The sequence below is a fragment of the Vicia villosa genome, linkage group LG3 (assembly GCF_029867415.1).
Source record: "Vicia villosa cultivar HV-30 ecotype Madison, WI linkage group LG3, Vvil1.0, whole genome shotgun sequence".
Classification (NCBI taxonomy): Eukaryota; Viridiplantae; Streptophyta; class Magnoliopsida; order Fabales; family Fabaceae; genus Vicia; species Vicia villosa.
The window spans coordinates 28,751,510-28,763,972 of NC_081182.1; the positions used below are offsets into that span (position 1 = coordinate 28,751,510).

Sequence of the window (12,463 nt, forward strand, 5' to 3'; positions counted from 1 at the left end):
AGGTCCTACCGGGAGTCGAACCCAGGTCGCTGGATTCAAAGTCCAGAGTGCTAACCACTACACCATAGAACCATGTTGTTGACTGGAAACCGAAAACTTCTTTTATAGACGGTGTTCATTTAATAAATAGGAAATGAATTAGTATATTTTTGTGACTTTTCAATTGCCAGCTATGATTGGAATTGATAAGTACAGTACGTCAATTTTTTATTATACATTAATGGGATTAATAATAAAAGTTAATTAAATGTTTGTCTTGTTGTGTAGTAAAGAATGCGACGTTACAAGTTCCAACGTCGACATGAAAAAGGAGGAAACAATATTAACTGGTTATATATAGGAGAGGAAAAACGGCGATCCAAATACAGCTGACCATGTTTTCCGGATTAGATGACACTCGTGCATATGTGTTTATTATGATGAGGAGGTTGCTATTTGATTTCTTGGGTCTATAGTAGATATAAATGCTTACTACACAAAAATACATATCATATCACCATAGCTATGATATTTTATATGAATAATACGGCCATCTGGCCTATAGACATTCAAATGAGGATGATTTCATTGTAACTCTAAATTTTTTTTTTATGATGCTCTCTTATTGGAATAAATTTCATGTATTATATGGTTGTTAATTTTTCTCTAGTTGCAAAATGTTTTATTGTAAATAATGTATTTCTTTTCTAAATTATTGTACTAATTTGGGTTTGATTCATTGTTCATATCTATAAGGTTAGATTCATCTAATTTAATAATGTGAATATTAGATCGTTGTCCAAAAGTAATACGTTATATAACAATACTTTATCAAATGAGTCATGCTTGATGCATCATCGTCATAAAGCGCTTAAAAGATAAAAGAATTAGGCAACTCGTGATTTATGTTTAGATTGAGAAAGAGGATAAAAATTATTATTATAAACTAAATGGATGAGTGAAAAAGAAAAAGAACTATATAATTCATGATTTTTTTTATATAAATCAGATATTCTCTGCACGCAACTGCAGAGACTAATCCTTCGAGCCTTGTATACAATGTTTAAATAGAAAAATAGGGTTAAAATTATTATTGAAATGAAGTGAAAATTAGGGATGTAAAAAGGGTATGGGATCATATCACAATCCTAAAATTTAGAGTGGAACAAATAATTTTTAATGTTATTAGTGCTTAGGTACCTTGATGACGAGCTATCAAAACATGTCATTTAACTAGAAAAATTGACGAGACAAAATTGAGCAAGTTAGAAGCATTTAAGTAAAAAAAAGTTGAAAAAACACTTTAAGGTGAAGAAAAGGACTTAGTGAGAAAATTGGTGAAAAAAGGATAAAAAAACGCCAAAGCCCCTAGGAAATTACGTGCTCACGTTGTTTCTAACATGCCAACACTAAAAAGTAACACACATGCATTGAAAGGTAGCGCGGTCGCGCTGCAGCTTTTCCCCGACACATTTTCTAATTGCTTTATAAGGAGAAGCCATTGGAGAGCTTCTTCTTTAAGGATTCTTCATGTTCTTTGAATACACACTATTGGTATTGATCAATTTTAACATGAGTAGCTAGGTTCCTCTTAGGTTAAATTTTATTTGAAGATGAAGTTATTTTTACTTGATTGAGACTTATGATTACTGTAATTGCTTCGAATCTTTGTTATTATTTAGTTAATGAATGTGTGCATTGTCTTTGTTTGTTACGCCACACAAATTGATCTTGAGAATAGTGACTACTGACCCTAAGGCTATTTATATGACACACTTTAACTATTGAATTCTCTAATGGACTTGGGGTAATATGATTAGGAATTATGACTTAGGGATTAACAAGTTTGGTTACCTAATCTGACGTTACAATTGGCCCGAGGGATATGGAAATTGACGTTTAGGATAGTCAGCTACACGCCAAGAGATTGGACGAGTGATAGTGTTAATTTGTCGTCTAACTTTGTATTCACTACATGTCTTTTAATGTGCATCTCATCAATCAAGTAGAACTAGGGGATTATGACAATAAAACCTGATCGTTTTCTCATTATCGTTATAAAACTCTTTTCTTGCATTTTTTTTTCCAAAACAACCTGAAAACCCCGTTTAGTGTTTTTAAATTTTATCGCACAACGTACCTTGTTTTAAGTTCGCAATTCTTGTGGAGACGAGTTTATTTTTATTACTTCGACAACAACACAAGTACACTTGTTAGTAAACCGTCCATCATACCTCAAGTTGGATTAACAAAACATCTTAGTAAAGCTTTTTGAGAAATTATCATAATTCTTGATTCAATTTTACAATATGGTGCGAACATACTTTAGGAATGATATTAACATAACACATTCTAAAAAATGGTAAAAAAATATGTCAATCCTAATTTTTCCATGTTTACCAATAAACAAAGCATCATCATGAATTCTCTTCCAAATGTTTGTACCAAAATCTTATTGGGGGTGAATAAATTTATATAGCAATTTATCTAATTAAATGTATATCATCTCGTATTATAGGTAATGTTAGTCTGTTCTGTTTATAATCTCACTTTTTCTTCTGCTTCTATGTTGTATGATCTCGAGTCTCAAGTATTTGAGTATGTTGATTTTGTCCATATCATAAGCAATGTCAAACTAAGTTAGATTCTCATAAACTTATATCTATCTTTGTGGATTATCCTTCTAATATAATTGGGTGTAAATATTATCATCCTTAAGTAGTAAATACTTTGTTTCTAAAGATGTCACCTTTCACGAAAATGTGTCGTACTCCAGTCCTCCTCATGCTCAAAGGGAGAATAGGAATGACTCTAACCATGAGTTTAAGTTTCATATCCTTACCCATAGCTTCCATAAAACATCTCTCTCAATTCCTATTTTGAATGAATGTACTCTTAATCATATTGAGCCTACTCCGAGCCTTATTTCGGTTCCTCTAATGTAAGTAATGAAAGTGATTCCTTTATCGGTGATTCTCAGATTTCTCATACTTGTGATATTATTTCAGATGATTTAGCCATTGTTTTGAGAAAAGATAAAAGATCTTGTCCCTCCATGTATAAATATCTTATTTGTAGATATGTATCCTCAAAACATCTTTCCAAGTAGCACCATAGTTTTATTGCAACTATTGATAATGTGAGAATACCACGATCTGTTGAAGATGCATTGATATGCAGGCCCAAACTCTGGGTGAAGAAAAGAAAGCTCGTACGTGGGAAATTATTGATAGTAAGGGAGACAAGAAGCTAGTTGATGCAAATGATTTTGTTTTGTAAATCACAAATCAAATGGCATCCTTGATCATTACAAGGCAAAACTAGAAGCAAAATGTTATACTCAGATATATAAAATTGATTACAAGGAGACATTTTCACCTTTTGCAAAGATGTAAAATGTTTAAATCTTACTATATCTTGTTGTTTATTATAGATGGGAATGACAAGAGTTTGATGTTAAAAATATGTTCTTACATGAAAACTTAGCGAAAGAGTGTATATGGATATTCCATTGGGTTTTAGTTTTGTAGGAGGAACTAACAAGGTAAGTTGATTGAAGAAGACCTTAGATATACTAAAGTAATCCCATCAGATCTGGTTTGGAATATTCACAAAGACAATGTTGCATTTGGTATATAAGTAAAGCCAATGACATCACACTTTGTTTTTTAAACATACACAAAGAGGAAATCAAAATGGATTTCTTGTCTCTGTTGATAATATTACTGTTACAGGAGATTATTTGATTGAGACATAACTACTCAAAAAGCAATTATAATTAGTGTTTGATATGAATGGCCTTAGGTAACTAAGTACTTCTTGAGAATTCAGGTATCTTATTTAAATAGAGTCATTTTAACTCTCAAAGAAAATATGTGTTTATTCTTTTGTAGAAAATAAGAAAACTTGCATGCATGCCTACAAGTGTTCCCATCAAACAAAATCATAAGATGAGCTATTAGGAGGAAAATATTAAAATTGATAAGGCTCGGTATCAAATATTAGTGTGAAAGTTGATTTACTTCAAACACACTAAGCCAAATTTGGCGTATGCAATCAGTGGGGTAAGTCAATTAATGCATGACCTGGGGGTGAGACACTTGCATGTTGTAGATCATGTCCTACTATATCTCAAAGCCACTATAGGAAGAGACTCTTGCTTAAAAGAGGTGAAAGTCTAACTATAGAGGATTACATATGCTAGTTCAATCATTGATAGAATATCTGCTTCGGGTTATTGTACTTTCTTGTGCTGAAACCTTGTTGCTTTGAGGAGTAAGAAGTAAAGTGTAGTATCTCAATCAAGTGGAGAAACAAAATTCATGGCACTATAAATTTGTGAACTATTATGGATAAAAAAGTGTTAGATGATTGGAAAATACAATGGGAAGGTCATGTGAAATTGTTTTGGACAATACTTCGACCATAAATATTGCATATAATCAAGTTCGGCACGACTTGACAAAATATACTTAGATTAAATGATATTTCATAAAAAAAGTTGGATACTCAATTGATAAATACCTCTTACATACCTTTTGAGAGTCACCTGACATATGTGATGATAAATAATTTACCAACAAAATGATTCAACCAACTTACTTGTACGTTTGAAATGATTGATATTCATTCATCAACTTCAGAGGAAGTAACATAAATATTAGACTATAAATAATAATATTGATAGTTATTTTTTCTCTTTTACATTTAGATTTATCTCTATTTAATCAAATTAATTATAATATTATAAATCACAACTTAAGAATATATTAAAATATTTTTTCTACCATTGATATTAATACTTATACATTCGACAACATTGAAATACTTTTTGTAATGATCAAATAATATATTACTAGGAATAGCAAAAGCCCAAAAAAAATACTTAAGAGTCTACGGCACAAGAAGTACTAGAAGAAAAACCACAAAAAACAAGCAAAAAGAAAAACTACAAATAGTTAAGACAACACCTAAAAGGAAAATCAATGTCCCCGCAATGAACACGCCAACCAACCAACCAACCAGGAACCAGTCATCTAAGACCAAGCTAGATTTCAAACATCAAACCACCAAAGCCAGATCAAAATATCAAGGAAATGACAGCTAACCACTAAAAACCAGAGAGTCAGACCATGAGTATCGATTCTCTATTGGTCAAGACACAAGATATGTTTCTGAATCCAATCAGTGAAGAAGAAAGAGTTCATATGGGACTTATTAGGAAACCATCTCCAAGCTAGAAAAATACTCTTATCCTTCATCTCTTTCATATTTGTTGACTTTTTGGTAGACAACTAATCATAACAAGCAGACCAAATAGTACACATCACAGCATGTCAAATCATAATAAACCTATCTCTTGTTTTAAACTTAGACTCTAAGGAAAGAAAAAAATAAAAAACTAACATAGGATCCCTAAATGCCCCCTGGCCACCGAAAAATTCTATACTAGACACTTGAAACCAAGCTACCCGCTGTGAGGTATGTGATTTTATGGTTGGTAACAATTTTGATAAAACATGTATCACATCAAAATGATGTGAAAGATGTCTTGACATGCTGGTCAGACATCACTACAAACAGATGTTACGCACGATGTCGTGACATGTTATACCAGACATTAGTGCAGGTTTAGGATTTACTTCTTGGAAGATTTAATTTATTTAATGAGAGATTATCTTCTATTTTATCTCTCATATTTTTGCAGAACAAGAAGGATTTAATTTGAAACATCTGTTTCTTTCTAGTTATGCACTTGTTTCATACAAAAAGGATGTTGAGACATTTTAGGAAACATTATATTTTGTTCCTACTTTTGTGGAGAAGATTTTGCAGAAGATTTGCAGCTTCTGTTTTGAATATGCGAAGAGCCCGAAGCCCATGCTTATGGAGGTTTATTTAAAAAAACATTCTAATCCTAATTATGTAACTAAGCCGTGGGATTGAAGTTTTTGTTTTAGGGTTTTAGTTTGTTCAATGTTCATTGTGATCCACTCTCTTATCACCTTGATATTTGACTTGGACTGATTTTGGGATGTATTTTGTCAATCACTCACAAGCTTTTAAGCAAGAGTGGATTGTGTGTCAAGTTATCTTTGTTCATCAATTATAAGCTTTTAATCAGAACTAATTGGTTGTCTTTGAAGAACGCCTTCTATCTTTTGTCTATCATTGTTAGGTTATCACTGGTTTGTGACTGAAGGGAAGTGGGAAGGGTCTCATATGAGACCCCTCTCATATGAGATAGCACAGGTAGTGATTAAGTGAGAATTTTGTAAAACAAGGGTTGTTTAGAAATTCAAACTAATACTATTATAGTGGATTTCCTCCCTTGCTTGGATGCCCCCAGAGTAAGTGATGTAGCACCGAACTAGGTTAACAATTACCTGTGTCATTTACCTTAAGCAATTTATTTTATCTGCATAATTATTATTGCTATTGAGACTGATCTGATATCAGTATCGTGACATTTGGTTTATGAAATCTAGTATCTGTGTACCAAAATTTCAATTGACATCAGAGCAGACACCATGTTCTGTTTTTGGGTGAACTCCGGGGAAGATACTTCCAGGTACTATGGAAAAGAAAGGAGGAAATACTAACAAACCACATGTTTTGGATGGAATCAACTATGACTACTGGAAGGCACGTATGGTGGCTTTTCTAAAATCTATGGATAGCAAAACATGGAAAGTTGTTATCAAAGGATTGGAACACCCTGTGGTGAAGGACAAAGATGGGAACATATTTGAAAGCCAGAAGAGTACTAGTCCAAGGAAGAAGATGAACTTGCTCTTGGAAATTCCAAAGCCTTGAATGCCCTATTCATTAGAGTTGACAAGAACATACTCAAATTAATAGACACCTTACTGTGGCCAAAGGTGCTTGGGAAATTCTCAGAACCACTCATGAAGGCACATCTAAAGTGAAGATGTCTAGACTTCAACTTCTCACTACACAATTTAAGAATCTAAAGATGAAAGATGATGAGAGTATTCATGACTTTCACATGAATACTCTTGAAATATCAAATTCATCTAGTGTCTTGGGAGAGAAGATGTCAGAAGAAAAACTAGTCAAAAAAATTCTCAAATCTCTACCTAAGAGATTTGACACGAAGGTGATAGTCATTGAAAAAGCTCAAGACATCAGTAACATGAGTGTGGATGAACTTGTTGGATCACTTCAAACATTTGAATTGGCTATTAGTGACAAATCTGAAAATAAGAATAAGAGTATAGATTTGTATCTAACACTGAAGATGAAGAGGTTCAATGTGACCTAGATACTGATAAAGGAATATCAAATGTCATTGTACTACTTGGGAGGCAATTCAACATAGTATTAAAGAGAATTGACAGGAGGTCAAAACCTAATGTCAAGAACATCTTTCTAGACATCAACAAGAACTATGATTTTCAGGTAAAAACTAGAACTGAAGAGAAGTCCAGTCAAGATAGAGGTATCAGTATTTTGAATGATCAATCTCCTAATCAACAAGGTAAAGTGCTTGTAAAGAGGTTCATTCCTTCTGAAAAGAAAAAAAGTGATCACCATGTCCATCCACATGTTACAACATCCTGGCAAATCCTTTAAGTAAAGCCTTTTTGTGGTGAGTATGGTCACATAAAGCCTTTTTATTACAGACTGTATGGGGTTCAAAAACCTCCAATTTAGTCTAGGGCTAATCCTTTAAGTAAAAAGAGAAGATCTAAAGATAGGGATATTAATCTTATAGCCCATACTTCTTTGAGAGCTTCATCTAGAAAAGATTGGTACTTTGACAGTGGATGTTCTAGACATATGACAGGGGTTCAGAAGTTTCTGATGGATATCATATCTCATTCCAAAGGTGTTGTCACATTTGGTGATGGATCCAAAGGAGAAATTAAAGAAGTTGGAAAGCTAGTTTGTACTAGGGGTGTTCAAAACCAAACCAACCTAATAAAAAACCGCAAACCAAACCAAACCAAACCGAATCGCAAAAAACCGCATTTGGTTCGGATTGTTTGGGTCATCTTTTTACAAAATCGCACGGTTCGGTTCGGTTTGCGGTTTGTATTTTGTAAATCGAACCAAACCGAATCAAACCGCATTATGTTACAACCTAACTTTTACTTAACTCACATTCAACCCAAACTTAAACCTATTATACCTTAGTCTTATGATTACGAATAATTTTTTCATCCTTACACATATGATTTTAATACCGATCTTTTCAAATCTCTAATTGCATTATCGCGCCTTCTTTGCCATACACATCTTTCCTCTTCTTCTATAATCTCTACTCTCTTATATTCTTTCTTTTTCACCTTCTCATTTTTATGAAAATATTCTCTATTTCAGTTTCATTTTCATCGCACATCTTCTTCTCTAATCTCTCAACTCTTTTGTTTTTCTTTTTCACTTTCACTAATCGCTTGTCTCTTCTATTTTTTTTTGTTTCATTATAATATTTTTATTTTGTTTTATGTTTATTATTCCACCTTTGTCTAATTTAATTTTTACATATTAAATAGAAAGTTGTTGTCAAAATATGACGAGTTTTATTGTTATTTGATAGTGTATGAATGTCTAAATACAAAGTTATGTTGTCATCTATATGTGTATGTATGGCTCAATAAAATATTTATAAAAAAACCGAACCAAACCGCATTAGTTTGGTTTGGTTTGGTTCAGATTTTTTTTAAAAGCCAACCGAACCAAACCAAACCGCACGATTTTTTCTCTTGCGGTTCAGATGATTTGTTTCGTCAAAATCGCCCAAACCGCACCGCGAACACCCCTAGTTTGTACTGGCTCTCCGCCTAGAAGATGTTCTTCTTGTGAAAGGATTAACTATTAATCTTATCACCATTAGTCATTTGTGTGATCAAGGTTTAATTGTCAACTTTACAAAATCAGAATGTTTGGTCACAAATGAGGAATATGTCGTCTTGATGAAAGGAATCAGGTCTAAAGACAATTTTTATCTATGGGTACCTCAAGGAACTACCTATTTTCATGTTGGAATATATTATTTCTATTTGTATTAGTTCCCTATTTGTATTATTTCCCTTTATTCTCCATTAAGGAAAGAATTAATATCATTATTGTATTACCATTATATATACCAGCCTAGAGCTGAGGAATAAAATACAACAACTTTTTTACCATTCCTTTCAATATGGTATCAGAGTCTCGTTTAATATCCGGTGGGCCACCTTTTATGGTTTCCTCTATCGGGCCACCCACCATTTATTTCCACGCTCCAGTTGTCTAGTCCTGGGCGTGAGGGGGTGTGTTAAGAGTCCCACATCGGACAATATATGGCCTGAACATATCCTTATAAATGGAGGCAATCCTCACCCTACAAGCCGGTTTTGTAGGGTTGAGTTAGGCCTAACCACACTTCTTAACATGGTATCAAGAGCTCTGGGTTAGGGTTTACTGTAAAACTTCCACAACAGCTTCCGATTGACATACCCGTTTAATCCCCTATGGCAAATCACGACACGAATTGGCCCGCTCTAGGTTTTGCCTACACCGGATCCAATAATGGCGGTGGCGGTGGCCGCGGTGATGGCGGTGGCCGCGGTGATGGCGGCGGTCGCGGTAACGGTGGTGGCCGCGGAAATGGCAATGGTGGCGGAAACGGCAACGAAACATCGGGTGTCACAAACAATGGCGGCTATTTCAATATAGGCGGCAATGACCAAGAGGGTTCCTCATACTCCCTCAAGGTCAATATTCCTAAGATGAATGGGAATAACTATAATGAATGGGCCCAGATAGTTCACTTGGTATTGGATAGCAAAGGGAAGTTGGGTTTTTTAACTAGAGCAGTAGCTGAACCGGCAGTAGGAGACCCTCTTTACCAACAATGGAAATCTGAAAACTCCTTGATTATTGCGTGGTTGGTAAGCTCTATGGAAACTGGAATAGGTAAGCCTAATATGTTTTTGCCATCTGCAAAGGATGTATGGGAAGCTGTTAAGGAAACATACTCTGATATTCAAAACTCTTCCCAAATTTTTGGTTTAAAATCAAAGTTATGGCATGCGAAACAAGGGGACATGAATGTTACTGCTTATTACAATGAGTTGTTGACCCTTTGGCAAGAGTTGGATCTATGTTATGATGACAATTGAAGGTGTACAGAAGATAGTGTTTTGTTTCTCAAAAGATAAGAAAATTGAAGGATAGAAAAACACTTAGAAAGGGGGGGTTTGAATAAGTGTAGTCTTAAAAACTTGAAAGATAAAAACAATTTGCACAGTTATTTTCATCCTGGTTCGTTGTTAACTAAACTACTCCAGTCCACCCCCACGGAGTGATTTACCTCACCTGAGGATTTAATCCACTAATCACAACAGATTACAATGGTTTTCCACTTAGCCCATGACTAAGTCTTCTAGAGTATCCTGATCACAACCTGATCACTCTAGGAACAAATGCTTAGACACAAGCTAAGACTTTCTTAGAGTATCCTGACCACCACGTGATCACTCTAATTACAACTGCTTAGATACAAGCTAAGACTTCCTAGAGTATCCTGATCAACACTTGATCACTCTAGTTACTTACAAATTAATGTAATCAAATAAGAGTTTTACAACGCTTCTGAAAAGCTATAATCACAACAGTGATATTTCTCTCAAAGTTTAAGCTTAATCTCACTAATATATTACAACAGCAATGTAGTGAGCTTTGATGAAGATGAAGTTTCTGAGCTTTTAGTTTGAACAGCGTTTCAGCAAGTTAATTGTTAGCGAAATCGTCAACCTTGCTTCTCATCAGAACTTCATATTTATAGGCACTTGAGAAGATGACCGTTGGGAGCATTTAATGCTTTGCGTGTTCCGTACAGCATTGCATTTAATGTTTCACGCTTTTGTCAACTACCTCAAGCCTTGTTCACGCTGTGTCTACTGACGTTGCCTTTAATAGCTTCCAACGTTCCTTTTGTCAGTCAGCGTAGCCTGCCACCTGTACTTTCTTCTGATCTGATGTTTGTGAATAAGACGTTTGAATATCATCAGAGTCAAACAGCTTGGTGCATAGCATCTTCTTGTCTTCTGACCTTGAAGTGCTTCTGAGCGTTATACCATGAGAGCTTCAGTGCTTCTGCTTCTGATCTCAAGTTCTTCTGATGCTTCCATAGACCCATGTTCTGATTCTGCCTTGACCATCTTTTGATGTCTTGCCAGACCATGTTCTGATGTTGCATGCTGAACCTTCTGAGACAAAGCTTCTGAGCGCTGATTTGTGCATACTCTTTATATATTTCCTGAAAGGGAATTTGCAATGTATTAGAGTACCATATTATCTCACAAAAAATTCATATCCTTGTTATCATCAAAACTAAGAATATTGATCAGAACAAATCTTGTTCTAACAATCTCCCCCTTTTTGATGATGACAAAAACATATATAAATGATATGAATTTGCGATCAGAAAGAGCAGACGGCTAAAGACAATTACACAGCTATAGCATAAGCATGTGAATATGTCTCCCCCTGAGATTAACAATCTCCCCCTGAAATAAATACTAGAAGAATTTTAATAATAAAAGACTTCCCTGATTATTTCAGTAGAGACGTTCACAGTGCTTGATCTTCAGAACATTCATGACTTCTGATTTCTGCTTCCATAGGACAGCTTCAGAACTTTGAATTTCTTTAGATCCTTAGAACATTCACAGCTTCTGATTTCTGCTTCCATCGGACAGCTTCAGAACTTGAATTTCTTCTTTCATCACTTCATGCTAGATTGTATCAGAACATTGTTGAATGTACCAGAGCATCATCAGAGCATCTCTACATCCTGAAATGTTACAGAACAAAACTAAACGACATAAGTCAGCATGAATGAATCAGAACATAAAAAAATGTTTCAGAGCATATAATATGTATCAGAGCCATATAAGCCATATAGAATGTATCAGAACAAATAGACATAATGTTTCAGATCATATTCTATCATCAGAATATCTGAACATTCTTCCTTCTTGCTTCTGATTCTGAAGCTTCATAGCACTCAGCATGCTTCAAGAATCCAAGAGCTTAATTCATCTTGTTGCTTCTTATGTTGCTCTTTAAAAGAGAATCTTCAATTCCTGCAACAACACAACTTAAAAACATAGAACTTTGCAAGTTCTGTTAGTAATGTGGGGCCTTTTTACCCAGTAACTGATAAAATTTAATCAGATCATTTATCATATATTTTCTCCCCCTTTTTGTCATAACATCAAAAAGAGTAAAAAATTCAGATGCAGAAAATGACAAAGGAAAGAAACAGAAATAAACTTTTCATTGATTAAACAAACAGAATTACAAAAGGTGTATGCAGAAAACAGATGCAACAAGGAAGGAAAACTACAAAGACTAACGACTAAGACCCTAGCCTAGACAGAATCTGCGCCAGAATGTCATGAACCCCGTCAGTGCTTTCAGTTTGTCTTGCCATGAAGGAGCGAAACTCAGCGGTGGCTGCTTCTTGCGC

The 12,463-nt window shown here is 34.5% G+C and overlaps 1 non-coding gene across 1 annotated transcript; it reads right to left on the bottom strand.

Moving 5' to 3' along the window:
• On the bottom strand, positions 1-72 carry TRNAQ-UUG (transfer RNA glutamine (anticodon UUG)). Its single transcript has one exon. It is a non-coding gene; the product is annotated as a tRNA-Gln (tRNA).
• Positions 73-12,463: the final 12,391 nt, after the last annotated feature.